General features: G+C 46.9%; 1 long non-coding RNA gene across 1 annotated transcript; it reads right to left on the bottom strand.

The window, feature by feature from the left end:
• Window positions 1-490: 490 nt before the first annotated feature.
• On the bottom strand, window positions 491-15,361 carry LOC128343252 (uncharacterized). The gene is made up of 2 exons (XR_008315412.1): window positions 15,171-15,361; window positions 491-2,224 (listed from the first exon to the last, which is right to left on the bottom strand). It is a non-coding gene; the product is annotated as an uncharacterized LOC128343252 (long non-coding RNA).
• Between the last annotated feature and the right edge of the window lie 12,186 nt (window positions 15,362-27,547).

The following is a 27,547-nucleotide window of genomic DNA, read 5'->3' as shown; positions in this document are numbered from 1 at the left end:
AAAAATGCATATTTTCAAATACTAAGCCAAGGCAGCATGTGGCAAATGTAATTATTTATTTAATAAATTAACATTTGCTATAGAACAACAACTTCTTCTTCTTCTTCTTCTTCTTCTTCTTCTTCTTCTTCTTCTTCTTCTTCTTCTTCTTCTTCTTCTTCTTCTTCTTCTTCTTCTTCTCAAAGAAATAAAAGGTGGTTTTGATTGCAATGAGTGCAAAATAAAGTAGCTCAGCTCCGGCAACAATGCCTGTTCTGCTGCCTCTTTTTTTCTGACCGGAATATCCTCCATTCCGTTGTTTGGAGAAGTGCCTTTTCTTATCATTGTTTGTAAAGAAAATTGGCCTGACACTTTTTCTGTTTTACAAGCAATTTGATGGTTCTATGACTGAAGTCCAGAATTTCTTTGATAGTCTGCTATTAGATGGACAGCATTGCCAAGCCATTAAGTCTTTGCCCCCAGATCCCCAAAGGAAGACAGGACACACGTGTATGGATGAAAACTAGGGCCACTTTATTAACTATAAACTATGCAGAGATCTGCAACAGATATAACTATAACCTCCCTAAACTAGAGTGTGGGCAACTCCAATCCCCTTTTTGGGTAGGCACAGCCTCCTAGCGAGGGTTGAGCTCCTCTCACTGTTGGGCAAAGCAGCCAGGCTTGGCAGATGCCATATGAAACCTCAGCATAGCCCCACCAAGCCACACAGTTTACTGTGTCAAGGAGGTAGCCACCAGGGTCACCACCACTGTTCCCTCCAACATGGATCCCCAGATGTTGTGGACTACAACTCCTATAATCCCCAGGCAAAATCCATTGTAGCTTTGGATTCTGGGAGTTGTAGTCAACATCTGGGAATCCCTGTTAGAGGAAACACTGGTCACTACCCCTCCAGCCCCGAAGCTCTGAGTGGATCAGCTAAACAGTGCCCTAAAAGTAGTTCATTCGCTAGGTGACAAGATTTGGCTTTTTAAAAGCCAAATTCTGGCTTACGGCCCATTTGACCAATGAGTATACCCCTTAGGCTCTGGCCACCTCAGACACCCCTGGGCCACAAAACCCTGAAAGATTGTTACATGAAACCATCTCTACCTGAAAGGTACCTATGGCTGAGCACCAATCGAGGTCTTAACCTCCAAAGCCCACACTCACCTGCCAAAGTGACCACTTAACCTGCAACCAGACTCCCACCCCTAAAAGGGGGGTTATTCCCTTTAAAACACAGTCAGTGAGGAGTAGGCGAAAAAATCTCCACACAAAGCCAATCAGGTGAAGACCAAAAATTCCTACTCGGCCCATAAGCGACCAGCTAATCTCTCACTGAACTAGGGAGGGTGGGCGGGAGCCGCAAAGCCTGCAAAGTTGGAGGAAGGAAGCATGTGTGGCGCATAAGTAGCGGCATCACCACACTGACCCCATTGGCCATCCCATGCATGTAGCCACTTCTCACAGAGGACGGCCAAATGGGAGCCATGTCCTCCTGGTCAGGGCTGATTTGGCTTGATCTTGGACTGGACCACCTTTCCTGAAGGCCTGTCTGGTTCACGATCAAACCATCGAACCAGCCTGGTTCGCAGCAGACCAGTTTGCTATTGAACCATTCGTACACACCTGTCAGGGTCCCAACATCTCTAGGCCTCACCTCCCATGTCCAGAGGGTTACGGTGGGAACGATCCCAACCAGGGCAGGAATGCTGCGCCCTCAGACGTGTCCCAACCCCCACCTGCTGAGATCGGCAGGCCCTACTGGCTCCCGTGGTTGGGTGACCTAGTGTCACCCGACACTGATGTGGTCTCATGGGACGTTGTTAGCATATTGCAAGATCACACTCCAAACTCTCGTGTGATCAATAGTGAGATCGCCAGGTCTCATGAGAGTTGCTGTGAGATTTCAGGGTTTTATAAAATGGCCTGGCCTGTGATGAGGGGCAGACAGCTGAGAGCTGTCAAGAGGCAGACAGCTCTGGGAAGTCAAGTCTCCAGCAGGTGACAGAGGAAAAGGAACGCCTGTGGAGGCATTAGCCTAGGACATTGCCAAGACCTCAGGAGTTATGAGGCCAGACCGACTGGCACCCCTAAACAGGGGTAGAATCAATAAGATGGAGACCTTGCACCCCACGAGGCCCAACAACACCCCCAATGAAAAGGAACACACTGCATAGCACTGCTAAGACCTGATGGCAATTGCCTCGGCTTACCTTAACCAGCTGGGATTCTCCACCTAAAAACAAACACACACAAACACACACACAAGGAATGTAAAGGAACACATTGATTAGCACTAGAAAGACAGGATGGCAAAATTGCCTCTGCTTACCTTACGCAGCTGAGATTTGCCAACTAAAACAAACAAACACACAAATGAGGAATGTAGAGGACTACATTGCATAGCCCGGGAAAGTGTTGGAGATGGACTACCAGTGCATCAACTTTTTGCACCAACTAGCCTTATGACCACTAGGGGCATTGGGGGTAGAGATAGTGAGTAAGGGTCTCCCTAACTGTTCTATCGGTCTCTACTCTATAACCCCTGATAGGACTCTTCAGGTATTTCCTGTTGAGAGTCAGAAAGAATCCCTTCCTTTCCTCTAAGAGAGCAGATGGAAACATCTCTCTCTCTCCCCCACCTATTCATTATGTTCTTTTATAAATTAGGGTTAGGTCTTTCCTAACCAAAGTATACTTCACCAATAAATACTTTGTATTTATTCTACAAGAATCTCCATGTGTCTTCTCTAAATAGCTGCAACAACTAAACTCTGCAACTACTCTGTAACTGGAATGGGTAGCTTCTTTAGTGCTCTGCTAATTAATTGGGGGATAAAAATTACAACCCCCCAAGAGAAAGAGCTGCTGGCAAGATCACCTCTGCTCAGAGGTGCACCTAAGTAATTTTGGAGCCTGGACCTAAAGGACTTTGGAGCCCACACCCCACATGGCAAATTAAACATTTTTTAACACATACATTCTTGAGGGCACAAACCACACCACCCAGGACTGACTAAAGATTATTTGGGAGCCCCCAAGGAGTATGGACGCCAGGGGCTGCATCCCCCAAATCCAGGAGTAAAAGCACCTCTGCCACTGCTTACCTTACTCAGCTCAGATTTGCCACCTAAAAGAAATGCACACACGCACAAACACACAAATGAGGAATGAAAAGGGGCTGGAATGAAATGCGGAATGAAATGAGGAATGAAAAGGGGCATCAAAGAAAGGGCAGGTTTCCTACCAGTAACCGTAGTTCTTCAAGTGGTCTTCTGTGCGTTCACACTTGGGTTATGCGCCTGTGCAGAGCCACGTTCTGGAACCTTCCAAAGCTTCACCCCCCAAAAAGGAAAAAAGAGCAGGAAGACCCACTCCCTCGGTAGGTTGAACCCCACACTACCTCAGTCAAGGAGACCGTCGCTCAACTAAAGAGACCAGCTGCTGTGGGGAGGTAGGGCGGGAGTGTGAATGCACAGAAGACCACTCGAAGAACTATGGTTACAACAACAACAATATTTTCACACTGTCTTTCAACAAAGGTTTCCAAATTTGCTTATATAGAGAAATAATAAATAGAACAAACAAACAAACAATCAAGATGATGCCCCAAACACACAGTCTTGGCAGTCAGGTTTGGACTGAGCCTGCGCTTGGTCATTCTCTTCCATTCTCTGCTGCATCTCACTCACCAAAATGGCTTCAACAATATGAGGCTTGCTAAACTGTAATAAGTCCTCCTGGCCCCTGGACTCTGTGACTTTCACTTGCTGTGAAACGGAATTAAGGACGGAGGTCCACCAGAGGATGATTTGAAAATTAGAAGCATTGAGCTGTTAGTGATGGAAGGACTTCTCTGTGGCTTCCTGGAAATGGACCAGACACCCTTACTTCGTGGGTTGCTCTCAAGCCCTTTCTGGGGACCCCACCCCCTCATGGATTATTCTGCTACTTCTCAGGGAGATTGCAGAACTGGGGAAAGGATCAGAGCAGAGCAGAGCAAATGCCTCTCACAGAAATGACCTGGGCTATGTGGAGGAAGGCCCTCTACTCAATGATACCCTACCTTAGCTCTTTCCTTTTTTTGCCATGCAGTGCTCAAGGCTGGAAGGGAAGAAGAAATTCAGGCCCACAAATTTTAAATTAAGGCCCACAAATCTGCCAGTTTGCTAAGCACTAGCTGTCCCACCCTCCCAAAACAGTCACCCCCAGTCCCAACCATTCCCCCGGAGCCTAGGGCACCTCCTCACCAATTGTGACTCCCGACTACGTTTGGAAGCCCCCTTCTGCAGTTGGAGGAGGAGCCGAAGTTGGCTCAACATGGTTCCTCCTCTTGAAGAACCTCCGTCTGGGGGGCTTCCCCTTGGAGTCACGTGTGGGGGAGGTCTGAAAGAGCTGCCTGCAGCACTGGCAGACCCTTCGCAGCCTAGAAGAGAGCAGGGAGAAGGTGAGAAAGAGACCCTTAGGCAGACATTTGGAGGAGAGGGGGCCAATGGAAGGTATGCAGAACAGCTGGGGCAGCAATACAGGTAGCCCACTAGGTTTCCAGGTATTGCGCCGTCTTCTTTCTGGCTGAGGAATTAAGTAAAGAAAGCTGCCCAAATGCATTGGTGCAGAGACCTTTGGAACACTGTGTGCAGTTCTGCTCAACCCAACTCACCAAGCTTATGTTAGAGCTGGGAAAGGCATAGAAAAGGACCACGAAAGAGCTCAGGGGTGTAGCTCCTTCCTGGAAGGGAAAAGGTGGAGGCAACAGGGACCTTTTCATTTAGAAAGAAGAAAAGAATGGAGGGTATGACAGAGGTGCACCCTCTCTTCACATCGTGCACCATGTTTGGGATGGGTTTTTGGAGTATGCTGCCACAAGATGAAGTGAAGGCCAGTGCCCTAGCCAGCAGTCACTTTTCACTTGCAACTAACACTGGTGTGCCGGTTTCCTTGGTGCTGCCAGGGACACCATGCTGCTGGACCAGGAAGTGGAGATGACACTGCTGCTGGGTGTGGACTGCACACTAGAAGTAGGCACTCCCGCAAAAGGCTGAGCAGTCCTAGGCCTCCAAAGGTGTGTCACAGACCCAACATGAAGAGTAGCACACTTCAATAACAAGGATTTAGGATTAGATAAAAAGGAAAAGGTGTGTAATAAGAACAAGTGTCTTTTCATAAGACAGTCTGTAAGAGAGAGTTTTCATTCAGCATACTGATAACACCTTGCACCAAATCTCCGGAGGATCTCTCCCAGTGGTTTCATGTAGGTGTTAAAGTACTTTGGAGACAATATGGAGCCCTGAGGAACACCATATGAAAGTTCAGATTGGAAAGAGCAACAGTCTCCCAGGGACCCCGTGTGGAATCTGCCCGAGAGGTAGGAGCGGAACCACTGCAAAGCAGTGCCTCCCACCCCCAACCCCCTCAGACACTCCATCACCAAAGATGATGATTTCAATATGACAGCCGATATGCGTAAAGATGTGCTTTTTCGATTGGACTGTGTAACTGAACAGGCCAGGCTTGCAGACTCTTGAAAACTCAAGAAGTGTTCTACCATATGGCCTGAAAGACTAGCACATAGGCAAATACATGTGATCAATGAGCTTGGGGGAAAGGGACTTATTAAGGATTTTAAAGTGGAGTCATGCAGAGAAGCTGCCACAAGGTGCCAGTGTTGCTTACTTAATAAAGTGTTGCTTACTTAATTGCTATTAATAAAGGGGTGAGACCCAGCTTTTCTGCATGCCAGACACAGACAGAGTCACAGCGTCCTCTGGAGCTAATACATTCTGATGTCATAGGAACATAGGAAGCTGCCATATACGGAGTCAGACCATTGGTCCATCTAGCTCAGTATTGTCTACACAGACTGGCAGTGACTTCTGCAAGGTTGCAGGCAGGAATCTCTCTCAGCCCTATCTTGGAGAAGCCAGGGAGGGAACCTGGAACCTTCTGCTCTTCCCAGAGCGGCTCCATCCCCAAAGGGGAAGATCTTACAGTGCTATTCTCCCATTCACATGCAACCAGGGCGGACCCCAACCTTCTCCCAACCTAGGAGAAGCCGCTGCCAGTCTGTGCAGACAATACTGAGCTAGACACGTGTCCCTGCATGTAAGGGGTGAGACCCCGTAGAACTGGTAAGGGCCATGCCAGGGGAGTAGCAAGCGAGGCTGTCGGTGGCTCAATGGAAAACTTTTATATCTACAGCATTCAGTCTCTCATTCAAATGCAAACCAGGGTGGACCCTGCTTAGCAAAGGGGAAAAAATTCATGCCTGCTGCCACAAGACCACTTTCCTCCCACTGCTCCGAAAAAAATCACGCAGCCATTGAGAATCCCGGGAGAGAAAAAGTCTTTACTTACAGCGGTGACCGGTGAGGGTGCGGACCAGCCGGTTCCCCCTCAAACGCTGAGGCCCCAATGGGCGGAGGATGAGACGCCAGGATAGTGCCCACCGGGCTCTGGTCGTCTCCCTCAAAGCGAAGGCGCTTGTTGGATCCAGCCTTCCACTTGGCGCCATTGGGTTGCTTTCGCTTTTGATTTCCAGCTGGCCACCTGAATCAACAGGCGCTCCCTTAAAAGTACCTTGGAAGGACTCACTCAGGCTGGCGCCTCTATTTCTTGGCGTCCGCTGCGCCTGGACCTCTTGGGGGTTTTGGCTAAGTGCCGCCCCAAGGTCCCCGTCCCCATTGTCTGAGCCTGAGGCTGCAGGGGGAATCTGAACCAGTCCTGCTGGACTAAGGCGCGGCAACAGCAAGAGCGGAGAAAACACGTGCGCAGCTGAGAGGCCTGAGCCTCGAACGCTGAGCCCTGAAAGGGTTCCTCTGAGAGGAACTCCGCGCTGACCAGGACCCCTCCAAACAAATGCAAATACTTTAGTAAGCAGCCAATCAAGCCGAATGCAAGCTACAAGGATTAACTTGAGCAGGAAATCTTATCTGATGGTTTGTTTGTTTGCTGGCTCCAAAGAGAGGCAGCTCCCTTCCCCACCCTTGCAGGGCCAAGCGGAGAGGAAGGGGGGGAGGGGGAGGGAAACCACCAGGCAGGCCCAGACCCAAAGAGTGGTGACTCCTGTTTCCCTCCATAGCCAGAGGCTGGTCATGAAGGAGAAGAAATGAAACAAACTGAAGCAAAGGCTTAACTGCAGGAGCTCTCTCCTAAAACATCCTATCCATGAGCCCCTGGAGGCGCAGTGGTAAAACTGCCGCCCTGTCACCAGAAGGTTACAAGTTCGATCCTGACCAGGGGCTCAAGGTGGACTCAGCCTTCCATCCTTCCGAGGTCGGTAAAATGAGTACCCAGTATGTTGGGGGACAATATGCTAAATCATTGTAAACCGCTTAGAGAGCTTCCAGCTATAGAGCGGTATATAAATGTAAGTGCTATTCCTATTGCTATTGCCAGGGGCGTAGCAAGGTTGGAATGGGCCCAGAGACAAGATTTTAAAATGCCCCCCCCACTCAAAGTCCAGGGCCTCTGCACACCCCACATTTTATATCCCGCTCTTCCTCCAAGGAGCCCACAGCGGTGTACTACACACTTGTGTTTCTCTTTCACAACAACCCTGTGAAGTAGGTTAGACTGAGAGAGAAGTGACTGGCCCAGAGTCACCCAGCTAGTATCATGGCTGAATGGGGATTTGAACTCGGCTCTCCCCGGTCCTAGTCCAGCACTCTAACCACTACACCACGCTGGCTCTGTTACTTATAGGTTACTATTAATACTTCCAATGAAGTCTCACTTGTAACTATTAAGAAAGCACAATTCTATGCTAATGAAATAGTTTGGATAGATGTGTTCCTATGTAGCCCAGTTCCTGCAGGATAGTTAGAAACTGAAGTGGATGGCATCTTAATTCACTCTATAAGTCACTTGATAATCTTCCCTTCAGTCCTACAATAGCACTGTTTTATTTTCTCTCTCCCCACCAGTTTCTATGAGATGCTGCCCTCCCACCAGAGTTCCCTCTAATTCTTACCATCAGTGAGCAGAAAGAGTTTTCTTCTGGGCAGCACTATCAAGGCAGTGTGTGCACACCACTCTCTTTCTCACACACACACGCAGACACATTTAAGGGCCTGTGATGGGGGTTTCAGGCAGATTGGGTGGAAGATACTGCATGGGACGGAAGTCTTAGGAAGAAGGCTGAAGATGGAGTCAGAGCTGAAGGAGGAAGGGCAGGCAGAGAGCTCAGGTGCCTGTTCCCTGTCAGGAAGTCAGTTTACCAGGGAAGAGAGTCATTGCTGGCTAGATACTGATGACCTGGGGAATGGCTACCCAGTTTTAAGAATATGATTTTCATTGTTCATTTGTTTTAATTGTTTATCATGTTGTGAACCGCCCTGAGCCATTTTGGAAGGGTGGTATATAAATCTGACAAATAAATAAATAAAATAAAATAAAATAGAGAGAAACCATATTGAGGACTGCAAGAATTCAAGCAAGCCATCAGGGAACAGCAGCCAAGCCTGTTTGAAAAATTCAAGGCTGAAGAATCCATCCCAGTTGTCAGCAGGCAGGCCTGGCTTAGAACCTTCCAAGGCCTGTGGCATTTAAAGGGATAGCACACCTTTGTCATCAGCTTCTGTGATTGCCACTTGAAAGGACCATTAGGGGGAACTGATGGAAATGTCAGTTACAGATTCAAACTGATACAACAGAAGGAGAGCTGGTCTTGTGCTGGCAAGCATGACTTGTCCCCTTAGCTAAGCGAGCTCCGCCCTGGTTGCATATGAATGGGACACTTGATGTGTGAGCACTGGAAGAGATTCCCCTCAGGGGATGAAGCTGCTCTGGGAAAAGCAGAAGGTTTCAAGTTCCCTCCCTGGCTTCTCCAAAGATAGGGCTGAGAGAGATTCCTGCCTGCAACCTTGGAGAAGCTGCTGCCAGTCTGTGAAGACGATACTGAGCTAGATAGACCAATGGTCTGACTCAGTATATGGCAGCTTCCTATCTTCCTATCTTCCTACATGCAAATAATGCGCCATGCACAGTGTGGCACACAAAAACATTATATCTCACCTCCAGCCCCCCACCTCTGGCTCTGACTTTACAAGAAGTAAGGTCACCAGGATAGCTGAGAAGAGAAAAGTATCTGCCCCTCAAGCTATATTATTTATGGCATAAAGAAGAACAGGTTCATTTCTCATGGGGTTATGAAATCTCATGGCTCCTCTGTCCCTTACAGATTATTATTACATTGATATCCCGCTCTTCCTCCAAGGAGCCAAGAGCGGTTTTAAGTTTCTCTTTCACAACAACCCTGTGAAGTAGGTTAGGATGAGAGAGAAGTGACCTGCCCAGAGTCACCCAGCTAGTTTCATGGCTGAAAGGGGATTTGAACCCGGGTCTCCCCAGTCCTAGTCCGGCACTCTAACCACTACACCACATTGATACATATGCTACATGGAAGATGGAGAAAGGCATCATCTCATACAGCGCAGGAGATGGCAATGGTAAACCCCTCCTGTATTCTACCTAAGACAACCACATGGCTCTGTGGTCACCAGGAGTAGACACCAACTCAATAGCACACTTTACCTTTACATGTCCAGAACAGAATGAGGAGTGTGTGTGTGTGTGTGAGAGAGAGAGAGATCCGTATGTATATTCTTTAAACTAAGGTGTAACATATAAGTAAGGTATTCATTTCACAGCAATTCACTGGCCAGCATGAACAACCACCTTCACAAAATCCTTCTTACTCCCCTCTATCTCATCATTGAAACTTACACAAGATCACACACAGGCTTTTTCCTTTGTGCCAATTAATCTCAATTTTGTGCATACATTCATGATTAAGCAGGCAAAACACTCAAGTAGTCCTTGCTCCTTATTTTCACCCTTTAAAAAATAGTCCCTACCTATGCCTGTAGATTCTACTCAATTTACTCAAAATAATCATGCTGAAAATTAAATTGAACATTATACTGCATTAAGCAACTAAAACATACTGCATTTTTGCATTTTTGCCCTGGATTCTACAGGCACTGCATTTTTTGCATTCAGTACTCTGCCATCTCCAGAATCACAGACACAGAGTGATTCCATGCCCGGTATCTCCCCATTTCACAAAACATCCCCCATTTGCACCCCTCCATTTTTGCTTACTGTTTTTGAAATAGGAATGCTAAAGGATGCTTCCTCTTTGAAATGAGACTGTGCCTGTGGTCTTGCTCCCCATGTCTCCTTTCTCCTCACTCTGATCTGAAGAGCCTCACCCATGAGCTGAGGAGTGACTATGTGCATGAACAGAGAGTCTAGCCCAGAGAGCAAGCAAAGGGAGTTGGAGAGCCTCTTTAGACTTGGCTCTGGTCAGGTTTGTTTGAGTGCCTTTGCAAAACAAAGAGAGTCCCTTTGTTTTGACTTGATGACTTGTTGACTCAGACTGAGCAGAACAAAGGGAAGCTGAGTCCACCCCCCACCTCAGCTAGTCTGTCTTTGCAAATTGCAAACCACTTGTATGCAGATTCCATGCCCTGAAAGAGACAGGCAGGAGCCCCCCACCCCGGGACACACAGGAGGGGGTCGGGGCTCAGGCTGAGGGCACAGCACACTCTGAGACTTTTGTTGCTTTTGCTCAAGTTCCATCGGCAGCGGCACCTTCCCAGCCCAGTGGGTGGCGCTCTGCGCCTTCCAGCAAGCTGTGCCTGATGCAACACATCTCTTGCTTCATCGGAAGAGCTGACCCTGCTTGGAATGCAGGCAATGTGTGCTCAAATGGCTTCAGCCACACATTTCCTGGGATATTCCGAGGAGCACCTAGCTTTTCTGTGAAACCTTTGGCACGCTGATCTTTATTCTCTATTAAAACTGAGCATGAGCATATATAAGTGAACACATATGCTTCCCCAGAGGTGCATCTAGGTAACTTTGTAGCCTGGACCTAAAAATAAGAGTTTTGAAGGGAGGAAGTCTACTTGCTTCTGTTTTAGCTATTTGTATACTGCTTTTCAACACAAGAAAAGTGTTGAAATACATAGAAAAGTGAGAAATAAGTAAAGATGGTTCCCTCAGGGACATTTCTTTTTGAGTAGCACACATTCATGCTGCATTTTTGCTTGCACTTATTTGGAAGGGGCTGGCTTCAGAGAGCAACTTTCTTTGAGTAGTGGCACACATTAATTCTGTGTTTTGTTTCTTGCTTGATTTTACTTTGAGGGTTCATTTTTAAAATCCACCTCTGCAGCCCATTCCTTTTCCCTTTCATGTGGGCTCCGTTGTCGTAGCCTTGGTCCCTCATACCACCAATATTAAGATTCCAGGGATGCAGTTGATTGACAAGAGTGTCACACAAACCCTCTCCAGTTGCATAATGCACTTCCAGGAAACCTAGGGAATGTTCTTCTATGTCCACAGTGCCTTCTTTGCAGGAAACAAAATGAATCATAACCATCATCTGCTCAATGTGACTGATGTCTGGAATGCAGTCCAATATTATAAAATAGTACTTTGCTTTCTAGATTGCTTACAAGATCTTTTCAGTGATGGTCTTGCCCAAAATTGCAATAATTTAATTTTGTATGTCTTTGCGCAAATAGTGGTATTTGGATTCCTGTCTCTTCTGCAAGCACATTAATTTTAAAATCTACTATCTAGGTTTACATTATACTTTATTCAGGCGACTTCGACTCCACTGTTTCTGTGGAATCTGTTAAGGTGGTGGCCAGCAATCCTCCTTGCAGTATTAGATTGGATCAGTTTCCATATGTGATGCCGGAGGACATGGACTAGCTGCTTGGGGCAGTGCGGCCTACCACTTCTTCGCTGGATCCTTGCCTGACTTAGCTGCTTCTATCTAGCCCTACTTGGCTGCTTCTATCTAGCAGGGAAATTGTTGGAGATGATTGATTTGATTGATTGATTGATTGATTAAGTGCTGTCAAGTTGATGTCGACTCTTAGTAACCACATATAGATTCTCTCCAGGATGATCTATCTTCAACATGGCCTTTAAGGTCTCTCAGTGGTGCATTCATTGTTGTCGTAATCGAGTCCATCCACCTTGCTGCTGGTCATCCTCTTCTTCTCTTTCCTTCAACCGTTCCCAGCATTATGGACTTCTCAAGGGATCTGGACTTTGCATAATGTGTCCAAAGTATGATAGTTTGAGCCTGGTCATTTGTGCCTTGAATGAAAATTCTGGATTGATTCGTTCTAGGATCCATTGGTTTGTTTTCCTGGCTGTCCATGGTATCTTCTCCAACACCAAAGTTCAAAAGCTTCAGTGCTTTTTCTAGCTTGCTTCTTCAAAGTCCAGCTTTCGCATCCAGAGTGTCACGGGGAAAACCATTGTCCGAACAATTAAATCAATTAAAATACCTGGGGGTAATTTTTCAATATAATGCTGGGAAATCAGCACATATTAGTATGCTCACAGATTCGGCAAAACGCAGCACAGCAGCAATCTTAAGATTTTTCAGAACTCAGGGTGCAGGCTACATACCAGCTGCCTTAAAGCTTTATACCGCAAAGGTCATTCCGCAATTATTGTATGGCATACAACTAGGTCCATACTCAAGGTTTGACACTTTGGAAAGAACTCAATCAGGGTTCTTGAGGAATTTATTTGGTACACCAAAATGTACAGCAAATGTGACTTTAAGGACAGAGACTGGTTTCATAAAAATTGAATCTCGGGCCTGGCTTTTGATTATTTATTTCTGGTTGAAAATACATCTGCGACCAGTTGGTTTAATTCCTGAGTTTCTTTCAGTTAGTCCCCAGCCATTATGGTGTACTACAGTAAGTACGAAGCTCACCTCTCTAGGCTTAGACCCAGCCCAACTGCTGGAATTGGGTCTAGTGAACGCGAAAAGAGTAGTGAGACAACGCTTTGTTGATATAGAGATCCAAGAAAACTGGGCTGCGCTTCCAGAGTTTGATAGAGCTATAAGAACTAAAATGGATCTTTTCCCCGCAAAATATCTGTCGACAATGACTTTCTCTAAGTTTCGATGGATATTCACAAGAGTAAGGGTTAATTCCTTTCCATCCGCACTTCTAGCTGGGAGGTTTCAAGGTGTGCCTTTAGAAGAATCACACTGCCGTTGTGGGTCAGGAGATACAGAAACTGTCGCACATATCCTTCTCCACTGTAATCTCCATTTGTATCCCAGGGAAGGCCTTATTGCTCCTCTAATATGTAAACTGGCAGATCAATCTGATGCTAACCTTGTAAAACATCTGCTTTCAGACAAAGATGCTTTAATTTCTATTCCTGTAGATAAGTTTAGTTATATTGCTTTTAAAAGGTATAATGGGATATCACCCCAATCATAAACTGTATATATGTATATACATATTTTAATGTTTACTGGTTTTTACTCTCTGTTTGGTCAATGACTGTAAATAAAATTACATTACACATTACATTACGAAGGAGAAAGTATACAGCCTTGTCTTACTCCTTTGTCAATCTGGAACCAGTCTGTTTCACCATGTTCCGTCTGGACTGTGGCTTCCTGTACTGTGGATAGGTTTCTCATGAGAACAATGAGGTGTTCTGGGACACCCATTTTCCTAGGATATTCTACAACTTCATGGTCAATGCAATCAAAGGCTTTTCTGTAGTCAATAAAGCACATGTTGACTTATTTCTGGTGTTCTTTGACTTTCTCAATGATCTAGCATGCATCAGCAAAGATATCTCTTGTTCCTCAGTATTTTCTGAAACCAGCTTGAACATCCAGCATTTCCCTTCCACATAAGGCTCTAATCTGCATTGAATGATCCTGAGCATTATTTTGCGAGATGTGAAATTAAGGATATTGTGCGATGATTTGTGCAATCTGTTAAGTCTCCTTTCTTTGGTAAGGGTTTGTAGATTGACCTCTTCCAATCTGTTGGCCACTGTGTCATTCTCCAAATTTGCTGGCATAGTTTGGTTAGAGCCTTGACTGATTCTTCCTCTGTTACCTGCCATATTTCTGTAGCTATTCCATCAATTCCTGTAGCCTTCTGACTTGGTAATGACCGGAGTGCTAATCTAACTTCATATTCCTGTACTAGAGGTTCTTGCAAATAGGAATATCTTCTAGAGCAGGGATTCTCAACGTTGGGTCCCCAGATGTTTTTGGACTTCAGCTCCCAGAATCCCCAACCAAAGGGCACTGGGACTGGAGATTATGGAGTCCAAAAACATCTGGGGACCCAACGTTGAGAATCCCTGTTCCAGAGTATCTTGGATGTTGGTGTCCCTGCTGTACAGATTTTCAGTATACTCCTTCCAACTCTGTTTGATCTTCTCTGAATCAGTTACTATCTGTCCTTTGGCATTTCTTAACATACCAATACAAGGTTGGAATTTGGAACCTCCCTCTGAGTTCAGGGATCTTTTGGAAAACTTGCCTTATTTTTCCATGTCTATTTCCTTCCTCGAGGTCTTTGCAAATGCCACTGTAGTACTGTTCTTTGTCTTTTCTAACAGCTTTCTGAAATTCCCTTTTAAATTAATTAATGAGGTCTTTATCTTTCTTGACTTTGGCTTCTCTCCTCTTCTTGGCAATTTCCACCGTCTGTTCTGACATCCATTTTGCTTTCTTCTGTTTCTTGGTCTTTGGCAGTCTCTTTTCACATTTGTCCTTCAACTTCTTTGATTTCATTCCACAGTTCCTCTGATCCAACATCAAGTCCCCAAAGGACCTCCCCCAGGGGAGTGGCAGAGATGCTTTGTTTGGACATGGAGATGTTAAAAATCATGGGGGCCAAAACAGAATTTTATGGGACCCTGTTTGTCAAAGACTATGGCTTTTGAGCAGCCTTGAAGAAACCGCTGCCAGTCTGTGTAGACAATACTAAGCTAGATGGACCAATGGTCTGACTCAGTATAAGGCAGCTTCCAATGTTTCTAAGAGTGGTGGAAATGTATTTGGAAACTAAATCCAATGTGCAGCACATACTAGGTCTGATGTTTAGAACTTAGCAGCTGATTTTAAACAATGCAGACTTCAGATGAACCACTAAATCATGTTATATTAGCTGTTCTGATCCGGAGCCTGTGGATTGTTATGTGCAAGTTAGCTCAGTACATTAATATTTTCATATATGTTTTTGAATTAGAACCCCAGTCCTTTACTATGATTCCTGTTGACTAAATAATGGGGTTGCAAGGGAGGGGGAGAGAGAGAGAGACAGAATAAGACAAAAAGAGGCCATAGATTAAGATATAAGATAATGAAAAATGCAACTCACCACAGTTGGGAATCCTAGGACCAGGTGACCTGTATTTCTGCTCAGCCTGCTGCTGTCTAGGAGCTACATTCTTAAGACCCATGTCTGCTGGCTTATCTGAAATGCACCTGCGGGTTAGGCTGATCAGCTCTTCATCCCACTGCAAGTAGCAGGGGGCCTCGCAGCTCCTCATTAAGCGAGCCTCCATAGCCAGCTTGTCCACAACCTAGGTGAGAAGATGTACATTTTAAAGTTCTCAGCACAGAGAACATGTAGTGAATGGAATGGATTTTTTGTATATATTAAATCAGCATTGGCAATATACTTTGCATATGTCAGGAAACAAAACATGGCTCAATGCTTTTTTAATCATTAGTGCAAAACAAAGCAGCTCAGCTTTAGCAACACTGACTGCTGTTCTGCCTTTTTGCTGAAATGTTCACCGCTTATTACAAAACCTAAAAAGGGAACACACACACACACACACACACACGGAATGAATAAGAACATATTGGCATTGAAAGTAACACACTACATAGCACATAACAGGCAGAAACAAATTCTGAGTCCCTTCTGAATAAAGTGCTGCCCAAGCTTTGCCCTGGTGTCTCTGCTCCAGAGCGAATGGGTGGACAGGGAAAGGTCCAGTCCTGTGGACCAGAAATGTGCAAATCATATGGAGCAGCAGGCAGTTCTTGAGGGACCTCCAGGTACAAACATACACACGGAATGAAGAGGAACACATCACTTAGACCTGATAGCAATTTCCGCTGCTTACATTATCCAGCTGGGATATGCCACCTATCACACACACACACACACACACACACACACACACACACACACACACACCGGGACCACATTGCAAACCCTCAGCCTCTCATTGCCCTGCTCTGACTAACAGCTGCTCTCAGGAAAAGCTCTTTTCCTAGCTACCCAGGATCCCTGGTCTTCCTCTTACCAACCCTGTCTGCTGTTCCTTTGCACAGGAAGCCCATAGAGACTCCAAGAGAGTCTCCAAAGGAAACCAAGATCACAGAATTCTGTGGCTTCTTGTGACATCATGACCTGATCAGTCAGTGACAATGGCTGCTCTAGTCTAAATCCACACTCAGGTTGTTCACATGACCGGCCCTACAGGGACAAGGCAAACTTACGTAGGGCTGGTCATGTGCAGCGCCAGAATCACTCCTGATCCCGGTGCTCCATCTCCTGCTTTTACCCAGGCTAAAAGTGAGGTAGCAGGATGTGTACTTGCCTTCTACCTCATACCCGGGTGGTGTGGTCGCTCAGGCTGATGGCAGCCATCCTTTCCACAGAGCGGGGGGGGGGGGGGCGGCGCATGGAGTGGAACAGCATCGGGAACTTCCTCAATGCACTGCGCTGTTCGCATAGTGCATTGTGGGATTCCTGGCAGCAGCGAAGTAGTCGTAAATTCCTAGGTGTAGCCTCACCCACCGAAACAGCGGCCAGAGGACTCCCTTTAGAAGGAAGCAGTGCATTTCAGTGGGCATTCCCTGCCATTTGATTGAGGACACTAACCCACCAGAGCACTTGCATGCTGACGGTACTTGCTTTAATCAGGTAGCGCTAGGAAAGACTCCTGCCTGAAACCATGACGAGCTGCTGCCAGTCAGTGGGGCCCAGGGTCTGACTCCAGGAAGGCAGCTCCCTCTGTTCCTAAGATAGGTAGCATGCTAATCAATGGTTGGAAGAGCAAGAGCATCACACTAGCCCTATGTCGAAAGCCAAGGGCTTTGCATCCCTGCTGAGACCCCAGATGGGGGAAGGTACCCTCCCTGCAGCACTATACCACTGCCTGGCGGCCTGGTTTCTTTCTCTCCCCACCGCCCGGCCACTCCAGCTCACCTCGCCACTCGCCCCAGTGCTAGCACAATACAACGTAAATAGATTTTTTTAAAAAATATGATTTGCTTGTTAGTTTCTCAGAATGGGAGAAAGATGTAGGCTAGATGGGATAGTGCCAATCCTTGATTAATACCAGCTCATTTTAAGATTCACACCAAGAATCCTCCCCTGCCCCCCACCGCTCTGTCCACCAGAGCCCAATTTCCCTTCTGTTAGGATGGGCTCCACCAAGGCTTTCACTCACAGCCACCGGATGGGTACTCAGATCTTGCAGCTGGTGACGTGACAGGCTCTCACTCCTCAGAATCAGGAAGATTGGGCCTCTGGGGGTTCGCCTGCCCTTCTTTGTGTCTCTTCGCACAAAAGTGTTCTTGCTGGGCTTCTCTACAGGCTCCTGGCACAGCTTCTTCGGGTAGGGCTCCACTGCTTCCCCAGCCACCTTGAACACTTGACAACCCAAGTGAATTTCAGCTCCTTATACTACTGCTTATACTACTTATACTACTTCCTTATACTACTGCTTCCCTGGCACCACATGTTCTCTTTCCCCCTGGCTCCACAGTAGCTGAATGGTCATTACAGCCCTGAATTCAGCTGGTGACTGGACTCTGTGGTCCTGCACGGTCTGCTAACTGACCCAATGACCACTCAGGTTCAGCATCTTCACCCATTTTCATTGGATCAGTATGGGTCCCTAACAGTTACATAGTGTGATGAGGTAGGCAAACCACCTCATAATCAGGTACCTACACATACACATATAGTACACATACCTTTGATTCTGATGTTGATCTTATTATAACTGGCACAAATTCTCATTTGGCCTACTTTCTTTCAGACCAGAACTACAAGAGCTGCCCAGGTCTCTGGAATGCGGAAGTTGAATTTCTGGAAGTTGAATTTTACCTCTAGCCTCCATTGCTGCATCTTTTGCTCAAATTCACACTGAAAATGAATGGGGAAAATGGGGGTCCTTGCTTGATCAGGCTGTCATCTCCCATACTGATGTTGTGTTGGGCTAACCAAGTGCAGCCTATGTCATTCTCACCACAACTGAGGACATCTGAAGACAATAGCAGAACCTCTTGAGCTGCCTGTATGTGCTCCAGCTTCAAACTGCCTTGATTTAAGACAAATATCTTCCAGCTTTGACGCATTCCAGGGGCTACTGGCCTTGGGCCTCCCTTCAGACAATCTCAGCAGGTTGGCATAGATTGAATTCTTCAAGCCAGAATTCTCTTGCAAGGTAAACACTACGGATGCAAATGCTTCATACCAGGGGCGTAACAAGGCTGGAGTGGGCCCAGAGACAAAATTTGAAAATGGGCCCCTCGCTGATGCACACAATATATAGTCATGTGACTTGCCTCATGTGACTTGCCTCTGGGGGCCCCCCCGAGGCGTGGGGGCCCCCAGACAGCCGCCTCCCCTTGCCTAATGCAACGCAATTCGGGTCAAGTCTGTAGCTGACTTTCTTGGGCAAACAATGAGTTAAAGGAGAAGGCGACTCGAATATTCTAGTCTCTTCATTTTTGCTGAATGCCTTAGATCTATGGCCATCATTAGGCAGACTCTGTTGCAACAACTCCCTTGAAATAACATCCATTTTAGATTCTAAGCGTGAGGCCATCAGAATTATATAATGCTATGTGGCTGCAGTAAGAGAGCAAAATTGTGAAAGAAGAAAGTTCTGGTCAGGTAATTTTCCCTTAGTTTGTATTTCAGGGAAAGTTTCCTCAAGGGAATGTATTACCTCTTCCTGGTGATCCTCCTGCAAATCCTCCTGGTCAGCCAATAAATCCAAATGATTATAAAGAGGTATGGTTGGTTTGTCCTTTGAAGGAATTAGAAAGGCATCCAACTTCTGTTGTTTAGAGGAGCATTCCGTAGGATGGTCTGGGGGAGAGGAAGGGGAAAGAGCCGCTCATGTTCTTTTCTTCTTGGTCATTATAACTTGTAATCAGCAAAGCTTTAACAGGGAGGCAGTCAAAATACAGTCTATCTTCCAGGCCGGAGATAAAATACCAATAAAAAGCCCAGAAGATTTAAAAAAGATTCAAAATAGGTGGAGGCTGAAGGAGCTTAATAGAAACACAACCGCTCCGGTAGAAAGCACCACCGGAAGTCCCTTGCCTAATGGTAGTTACGCCCCTGCTTCATACCAATGACTGCCCCTTCTTACAGCACCTGCGGGTCTGTCCGTAGGTTGGCTATAGGCACCAGAACTTCACTTCTTTTCCTCTTGAGCATCACGGATCCCACAAGGCATGCTAGCCAGTTGGCAAGCTTCAGTTCAAACAGACCATCCTGATCTTTCCAGTTTCTGCCCCGCAGTCAGCCTCAAATAACCATCTCACTTCTGGAAAGTGCAACAACATTACTCTTCACTTCAACTTCGTAAACTGATTGTAACGTTCCGCGTTCCACAGACCAGAAGCTTTGCTCCATTAGCTACTGGAACTATCAGTCCACAGGGTATGAAATGCCTCTCATGTTCTTTGTTAACTTGCTCCCAAAACTGGCTATGAACAATTGATACCTGTGCACCGGAGTCCAGCAGAAACTGGTACTGTACAACTTGCAGATTTCCTTCCAAAAAGTATCCCAGGCCTTCCGCCTCAGCAATTAACATTTCATTGTTTGAGCCAGCATCCGTCTTGGCAGTGGATTGGCCCCCATCCACTGCCTTCCTTAGTTTCCCTGTTTTGGATCTCCTCTGTGCAGATAATATTTCCAAGGAAAATGACATGGGCTTCCACAGTTTCTGCATCCTTTACTTACTTTCTTACAAAGGGTTGATCCCTTTGATTTAGCCTACGTGCTCCATTCATTCTTGCTTTGAAGTTAAACATGAACCACCTTTTTTAGCCTATGAAGTTCACTACAGATATCTCGGGGGGGGGCCCTGCCATCACTTGCATATTCAACTGCTCATCAGAAACGACTCTTGTTTCCTTGATTGTGTGAACATGCCCTTCGGTTTCCAGAGCCTGGAAATTTTTTGTTTCCAGTTTTCTAGCCTTCCAGTTCTGGGGCCAATTTGATGGCATTAGCCCAATGCCAAGACCGTCCTAACTGGAACTGGAGGTGCATTTCTCCTTTGAAGGCATTGTTAGCGATCTGGCCTCTAGCCATCAGATCTTGCACCTCTGCACTAGTTCCAGGGAAAGCTTTCACCGCTAACTCTCTGAGGGCAATGCCAAGTGCTTGCAATGATTCTGCAGGGCCTTTCTTATAATGAAGGAAAAACTGCTCCGTCCCAATCTGCATACCCACTAGGTCCCAGAGAAGTTCTTAATGCTTTCATCACTTGCATATAATATGTCGTATGTCTCTGCTGAGCCCACAATACTCTCTCCTGGCCTTTCCCATAAGTAACAGACTCAGGTGCTTTAAGTTAAGGCAGGGACTCTCAAACTTAGGTCTCCAGGGCATTTTCCGGATGAGATTTGCAATGCTTAAAGTGTTGCAAAGTGTAATGGAATGAGGCAGCAGTTTGAAACCACAAGCGCAGCGATTCTCAGGCACTATGATATGCAATGTGACAAGGTTTTGCCCGTCCATACTGCCCATCACTGCAGCAGTTTTTCCAGGCAGGGAGCTTCCATATTCCACCTCTGGAACACATCCACTGGCCCCTCATCCTCCCCAATTTTGGGCCAAAGGGGTTGCAGAGGGAGAGGGGGATTGCTGACATGATGGAACTTAAAGAAAAAATAAATCTCGGTGCACTTGTGAAAATCCGCCAGTAGGGGGACACACCCGTCCAAAACAATTCCTTTTGTCATAGCAGGCTTGTGTAAGGCAAGCAGGGGTTTAAAAAAAATTTAATCCAATGGTGATGGAGAAGGGAAGATGCGGAGGGGAGGGGAGGGGAGGACGAGCAATCTGAAGACGCGGGGCGGGGGAGCGGGCTGCCCATGAGAAGGTCTGCTCTCTGTGCCCCACCCCACCCCCCCACCCCCACACAAGCAAGAGCAGTGGCTCTTCTCGGACTAGCAGTCCTGGGCTTTCCCTAACCTGGGCTGTCTCCACCGCCACCACTTCCACTCCCCATCAATGCAGGGCTGGCAGAGGGGCTCCAGAAAAGCAGCGGATTCGCAAGAGGGAGGAGGGGCCGCGAAAGGGAGGGCAGGTAGGCCCCCCCACCCACACACCCAAAGAGCCCTCTGGAAGGAGAGCAAAATCAGTCTGGTAAAATTATTTCATGGATGGATCGGAGAGGGGCTGCAAAATCAACCAATTCTCACACAGCTAGATTTAGTTCGATGGGCTTCCTCTTCAGAAAAGTGCCACTCTTTTGGCAGGGAAGGAGGTGGAAGGGAGCCTCTTGCCCACCACCCCCATCAAAAGCAGTGTGTGCCCCCTCCCTTTCCCCACCATAAAATAAAATAAAATAAAAATAACTGTCCACACTGCAAAATGCTGCAAGCATAAATAACGTGACAAGCCTCCCTACAATGGAAAAATACAGCTACTTTCCTGCAAAACATTTGCCACGTTATAGGGCAATTACGAAACAATTAAATCTGAAACAGGGCATGGGAAATATGAACGGTACCCTGCTGACAACATAACGACACTGATGTCGTGACACGGGCAAAATGGAGGGGCACTTTGTGAACACGTAGCGAAACTGTTACAGCGCATAATCTGGAAAATGCCCGGATGTTGGTGGACTACAATCCCATCATCCTCAGTCACAATGACCAGCATGATGGGTGCTGTAGTCCAACCACACGTGGAGACCCAGGTTTGAGAGCCCCTGACTTCAGGCTTTCATCCCAACCATTTAACTCACCTGCTGTTCCATGCTCCTCTGACCAAACACCCTTCTTTTTCTCCACTGCATGGCATAGGATTAAATAGTTGATTAAATGTATACCTCGTCATTCATTTTGTATTCTGTATAACAACCATTAATTTATACTGTCCTTCCTAATGGAGCAGCGGGGAAATGCTTGACTAACAAGCAGAAGGTTGCCGGTTCAAATCCCTGCTGGTAGTATATTGGGCAGCATTGATATAGGAAGATGCCGAAAGGCATCATCTCACACTGCGCGGGAGATGACAATGGTAAACCCCTCCTGTATTCTACCAAAAGAAAACCACAGGGCTCTGTGGGTGCCAGGAGACAAAATTGACTTGACAGCACCCTTTACGTTTACCTTCTAGACCAGTGCAGGGGCATAACGATAATAGGGCAAGGGGAGACGGTTGTCTGGGGGCTCACTGCCTTGGGGGGGCCCCCAGAGGCAAGTCACATGACTGACTCCCCCAGCTGTGCACCCTCCCGGGCTTCCTTCAGTTGTATTCATCCTCCGAAATTGATGAGGGTGCTAAGACCTGGAGCTACCAGAACAGCATGTCTTTCTCTAGTAATATCCTATGTGCCACATTAGAACATCATCCTAAGTTATTTTTTAAAAGGTTTTGCAAATTGTGGATGATGCAAGTCATTTAATGGTACTAGAGAAAGTCAGGCTGTTCTGTTGACTATATATTACCCTTACCCTTAGCCTTGAAGCCTGGGTCACTGGTTCTCATTTAGTTTGTTATCTAGACCCGTTACCGTTGCCCCAGATCCCACTCTGCCCCACGGCAGCCAATCTGTGACGGGCCCTGGGGGTGCCAGCAGTCAGTGGGATCTACCAAATGAGGCCAGAGAACCTAACTTAATGGGCAAGAGCAAGAAGCCGGTTCAAGGTAAATCAAACATCAGTGGCCCTAAAGACACATTTCAAACACAACAAACAGTGACCATTGCACTAGGTAAGACCCCCCCCCAGATCCCGATCTCCAGAGGTGCCCCTCCCCACAGAGCCCCCTCACCGCTCCCGTCATCATTGCCTGGCCCTCAGCACTGCTCTCTGCCTTCAGGATCTGTCGCAGCAGGACCGTCTCCTCAGGAAAGTCTCCGTCCTTCCAGCCTTGGTCTCTCCTCCTCCTCCTCCTCCTCCTCCTCCCCCCCCCCCGGGGCTCTTCCTCCCCCCTCTTCTCTCTTCCAACTTCTCACTCACCAGCAGCTCCAGCAACAGTTCTATTGGACGACTGGCCTGGTTACCTAGGCGACCTCCCTCCCTCCCTCCCTGCCCACCTGGTTACCTAGGCGACTTCCCTCCCTCCCTGCCCACCTGGTTACCTAGGCGACCTCCCTCCTCCCTCCCTGCCCACCCCCACCCCATGGCCTCCTCTTAGACATTGCCTGTGATGGCGTTTTTCACACTCGGGGCTACAGAATCACCCTGGGCAATCCGTGGCAACTCCACCGTGGAGCCTTAATGCCTTCTTTTGCAAAAGTGCGTCCCCCAAATTTGGAAAGGATCCACCGCCCTCCCCCCAGCTGCTCCCTACAAGAGACACCCTTTTGCTGAGTTAGGAAGACGTAACTCTCATAGTAGCGCCTGGAGGGGAGGTGACTCACCACCACAAACCAGCACCCCTCTCGCCAGACTCCTCAGACCCTTCCTGCCACCAGCTGTCCCCCGAAATGGCTTGGGGGAAAGGCTGCTTGCTGGCTTCGGCCTGGTCACAGGCAGGGACAAGGTGCAGGGCCCAGCCCGCCACCAGAGGCACTCCACTGGTTCTGCTTCAGCCTAGAGTCTGCCTCTCCCTGCACTCTAGAGTGATGTCTCTGTGATGCTGGGTCCTTGCTAGGCCTTGTTTCTGGGTCCCCATTTGTGTCATATTTCATTACCTGCAAAAAGGAAGCAAACCAGCAATTCAGAAGACACCTGGCCATTCCCTCTTTCATAGGAATATCAGTTATGCGACACATTGGAATATACCCATTTGAGCAATGTCAATGTATTCACCTCTTATTTTGTTATTTCCGATTTCCAAGTTAACATGTACACACGTTGGCTAATTCCACACAAACTGCTGAGTCTGAAATTGCCACCCTTTGTTCACTCTTTTTCCAGACAGTAGCATTGCAGCCTTTTGCATTCCAAGGTGTTCAGTGTTTCCTTCTTGTTTTTGTCCAGACATGATTTGTGGTGACTTTTCAAATGTTTCATTGCAATTGCTGCTCTGTTGCACCTAAATGCAATTGGATGGTGGCTTTCAGATGCAAACCACTGTTTTAATTCTGCTGCCAGATATCTGCAGAAAACCACTCAAGAGGTCCTGGGCGGAAGCAACCACAATCAAGAGAGAAATTGACCTATCAGAGGCAGCATTTGACCAATTGTTGCTTGGTTTATTACTCAAAGCAACTCTTTGAAGAAAAAGAAATTCTGGAGTAACTCCCATCATAACGTGGGGATTTCTTGCTAATAAGCAGTCTTGATCCAGTGCCCAGTTCCCCCAACAGTGTTACTGTTGAAATGAGCAGCAGCAGCTGCTGCAGGGTGCTATAGGGAGCCACAACGGAAGCACAGTCTCTGCCCTGAAGAGGTACACAGGAGAAACATTTGGAAAGAAAGAAGGAGGGAAAAATAAGGGGGAAGAGGACAGAGGCACTCTTCCCCCTGGACTTCTGGGTAGAAGCCCAGGGAATCCACACCCCCTGGGGGCCCCAAATCCTCCTTAGTCTGTCCCAGGGGATGTGGTTGCCTTGCAGACAGCCCAGACTCTGCCAGGTGGCCAAGCATGACCTCCGCTTTAGAGACAGAGCGGAAGTGGGGAAAGACATATGTAAGATGGGAATATATTAAATTGCATGTTGAAATGATTCTGCTAATGCATAAACATTGATTGATTGATTGATTGATTGAGTGCCGTCAAGTTGGTATCGACTCTTAGCGACCACATAGATACTCTCCAGGATGATCTGTCTTCAACATGGCCTTTAAGGTCTCTCAGTGGTGCATTCATTGTTGTCATAATCGAGTCCATCCACCTTGCTGCTGGTCATCCTCTTCTTCTCTTTCCTTCAACTTTTCCCAGCATTATGGACTTCTCAAGGGAGCTGGATCTTTGCATAATGTGTCCGTAGTATGATAGTTTTGCATAAACCTGTTTTATATTATTACATTCTTGTGAGTTCCGTTGCTGATTCTTTATTTTATACATTTATATCCCGCTCTTCCTCTGAGGGGCTCAGAACAGTCCACATGGTTATTTTTTTATTCTCACAACAACCCTGTGAGGTAGATTAGGTGGAAAGATACATGATTGGCCCACAGAGTCACCCAGTGAGTTTCATGGGTGAATGGGAATTGGAACTTGGGTATTCCCATTCTTAGTCCAACACTCTAACCACTACGCAATGCTGTTTGTACCCTCATGAACCCACATGTTAAAAATACTGCATGTGTCACAGTGTGTGTGTGTGTGTGTGTGTGTGTGTGTGTGTGTGTGCGTGCGTGCAGGGGGATGATGCTTAATTTGCAATGGGTGGGGGTGGGGTAGGTCTCCAAAGGCCTTTAGGTCCAGGCTACAAAGTTACCTAGATGCACCTCTGGGGAAGAACAGGTATTCACTTACATATGCTCATGCTCAGTTGTAGTAACTAGAAAAGCTAGTTGCTCCTCGGAATATCCCAGGAAATGTGTGGCTGAAGCCATTTGAGCACACATTACCTGCATTCCAAGCAGGGGCAGCTCTTCCGATGAAGCAAGAGATGCGTTGCATTAGGCACAGCTTGCTGGAAGGCGCAGAGCGCCACCCACTGGGCTGGGAAGGTGCCGCTGCCGATGGAACTTGAAGAAAAGCAGCAACAGTCTCAGAGTGTGCTGTGCCCTCAGCCTGAGCCCGACCCCCTCCTGTGTGTGTCTCGTGGGGCCTGCCTGTCTCATTCAGGGCAGGGAATCTGCATACAAGTGGATTGCAATTTGCAAAGATAGACAGACTAGCTGAGGTGGGGGGTGAACTCGGCTTCCCTTTGTTCTGCTCAGTCTGAGTCAACAAGTCATCAAGTCAAAACAAAGGGACTCTCTTTGTTTTGCAAAGAGACTCTCAAACAAACTAGACCACAGCCAGTAGAAAGAGGCTCTCCTCCTCCCCTTGCTTGCTCTCTGGGCTAGACTCTCTGTACATGCACATAGTCACTCCTCACCTCATGGGTGAGGCTCTTCAGATCAGAGTGAGGAGAAAGGAGACATGGGGAGCAAGACCACAGGCACAGTCTCATTTCAAAGAGGAAACATCCTTTAGCATTCCTATTTCAAAAACAGTAAGCAAAAATGGAGGGGTGTAAATGGGGGATGTTTTGTGAAATGGGGAGATACCGGGCATGGAATCACTCTGTGTCTGTGATTCTGGAGATGGCAGAGTACTGAATGCAAAAAATGCAGTGCCTGTAGAATCCAGGGCAAAAATGCAATAATGCAGTATGATTTAGTTGCTTAATGCAGTATAATGTTAAATTTAATTTTCAGTATGATTATTTTGAGTAAATTGAGTAGAATTTACAGGCATAGGTAGGGACTATTTTTGAAAGGGTGAAAATAAGGAGCAAGGACTACTTGAGTGTTTTGCCTGCTTAATCATGAATATGTGCACAAAATTGAGATTAATTGGCACAAAGAAAAAAGCCTGTGAGTGATCTTGTGTAAGTTTCAATGATGAGATAGAGGGGAGTAAGAAGGATTTTGTGAAGGTGGTTGTTCATGCTGGCCAGTGAATTGCTGTGAAATGAATACCTTACTTATATGTTACACCTTAGTTTAAAGAATATACATACGGATCTCTCTCACCCACACTCTCACACACACACTCAGTCTTCATTCAGTTCTGGACATGTAAAGGTAAAGTGTGCTATTGAGTTGGTTTCTTCTCCTGGTGACCACAGAGCCATGTGGTTGTCTTAAGTAGAATACAGGAGGGGTTTACCATTGCCATCTCCTGCGCTGTATGAGATGATGCCTTTCTCCATCTTCCATGTAGCATATGTATCAATGTGGTGTAGTGGTTAGAGTGCCGGACTAGGACTGGGGAGACCCGGGTTCAAATCCCCATTCAGCCATGAAACTAGCTGGGTGACTCTGGGCCAGTCATTGCTCTTTCAGCCTAACCTACTTCACAGGGTTGTTGTGAAAGAGAAACTTAAGTATGTAGTACACCGCTGTGGGCTCCTTGGAGGAAAAGCAGGATATACATGTAATAATAATCTGTAAGGGACAGAGGAGCCATTAGATTTCATAACCCCATGAGAAATGAACCTGTTCTTCTATATGCCATAAATAATATAGCTTGAGGGGCAGATACTTTTCTCTTCTCAGCTATCCTGGAGACCTTACTTCTTGGAAAGTCAGAGCCAGAGGTGGGGGGCTGGAGGTGAGATATAATGTTTTTGTGTGCCACACTGTGCATGGCCCATTATTTGCGTGTAGGAACATAGGAAGATAGGAAGCTGCCATATACTGAGTCAGACCATTGGTCTATGTAGCTCAGTATCGTCTTCACAGACTGGCAGCAGCTTCTCCAAGGTTGCAGGCAGGAATCTCTCTCAGCCCTACCTTTCGAGAAGCCAGGGAGGGAACTTGAAACCTTCTGCTTTTCCCAGAGCAGCTTCATCCCCTGAGGGGAATCTCTTCCAGTGCTCACACATCAAGTGTCCCATTCATATGCAACAAGGGCGGAGC

The sequence above is a fragment of the Hemicordylus capensis genome, chromosome 2, assembly GCF_027244095.1.
Source record: "Hemicordylus capensis ecotype Gifberg chromosome 2, rHemCap1.1.pri, whole genome shotgun sequence".
In the NCBI taxonomy this organism is placed as follows: domain Eukaryota; kingdom Metazoa; phylum Chordata; class Lepidosauria; order Squamata; family Cordylidae; genus Hemicordylus; species Hemicordylus capensis.
This window is presented reverse-complemented; position numbering and strand designations above follow the sequence as displayed.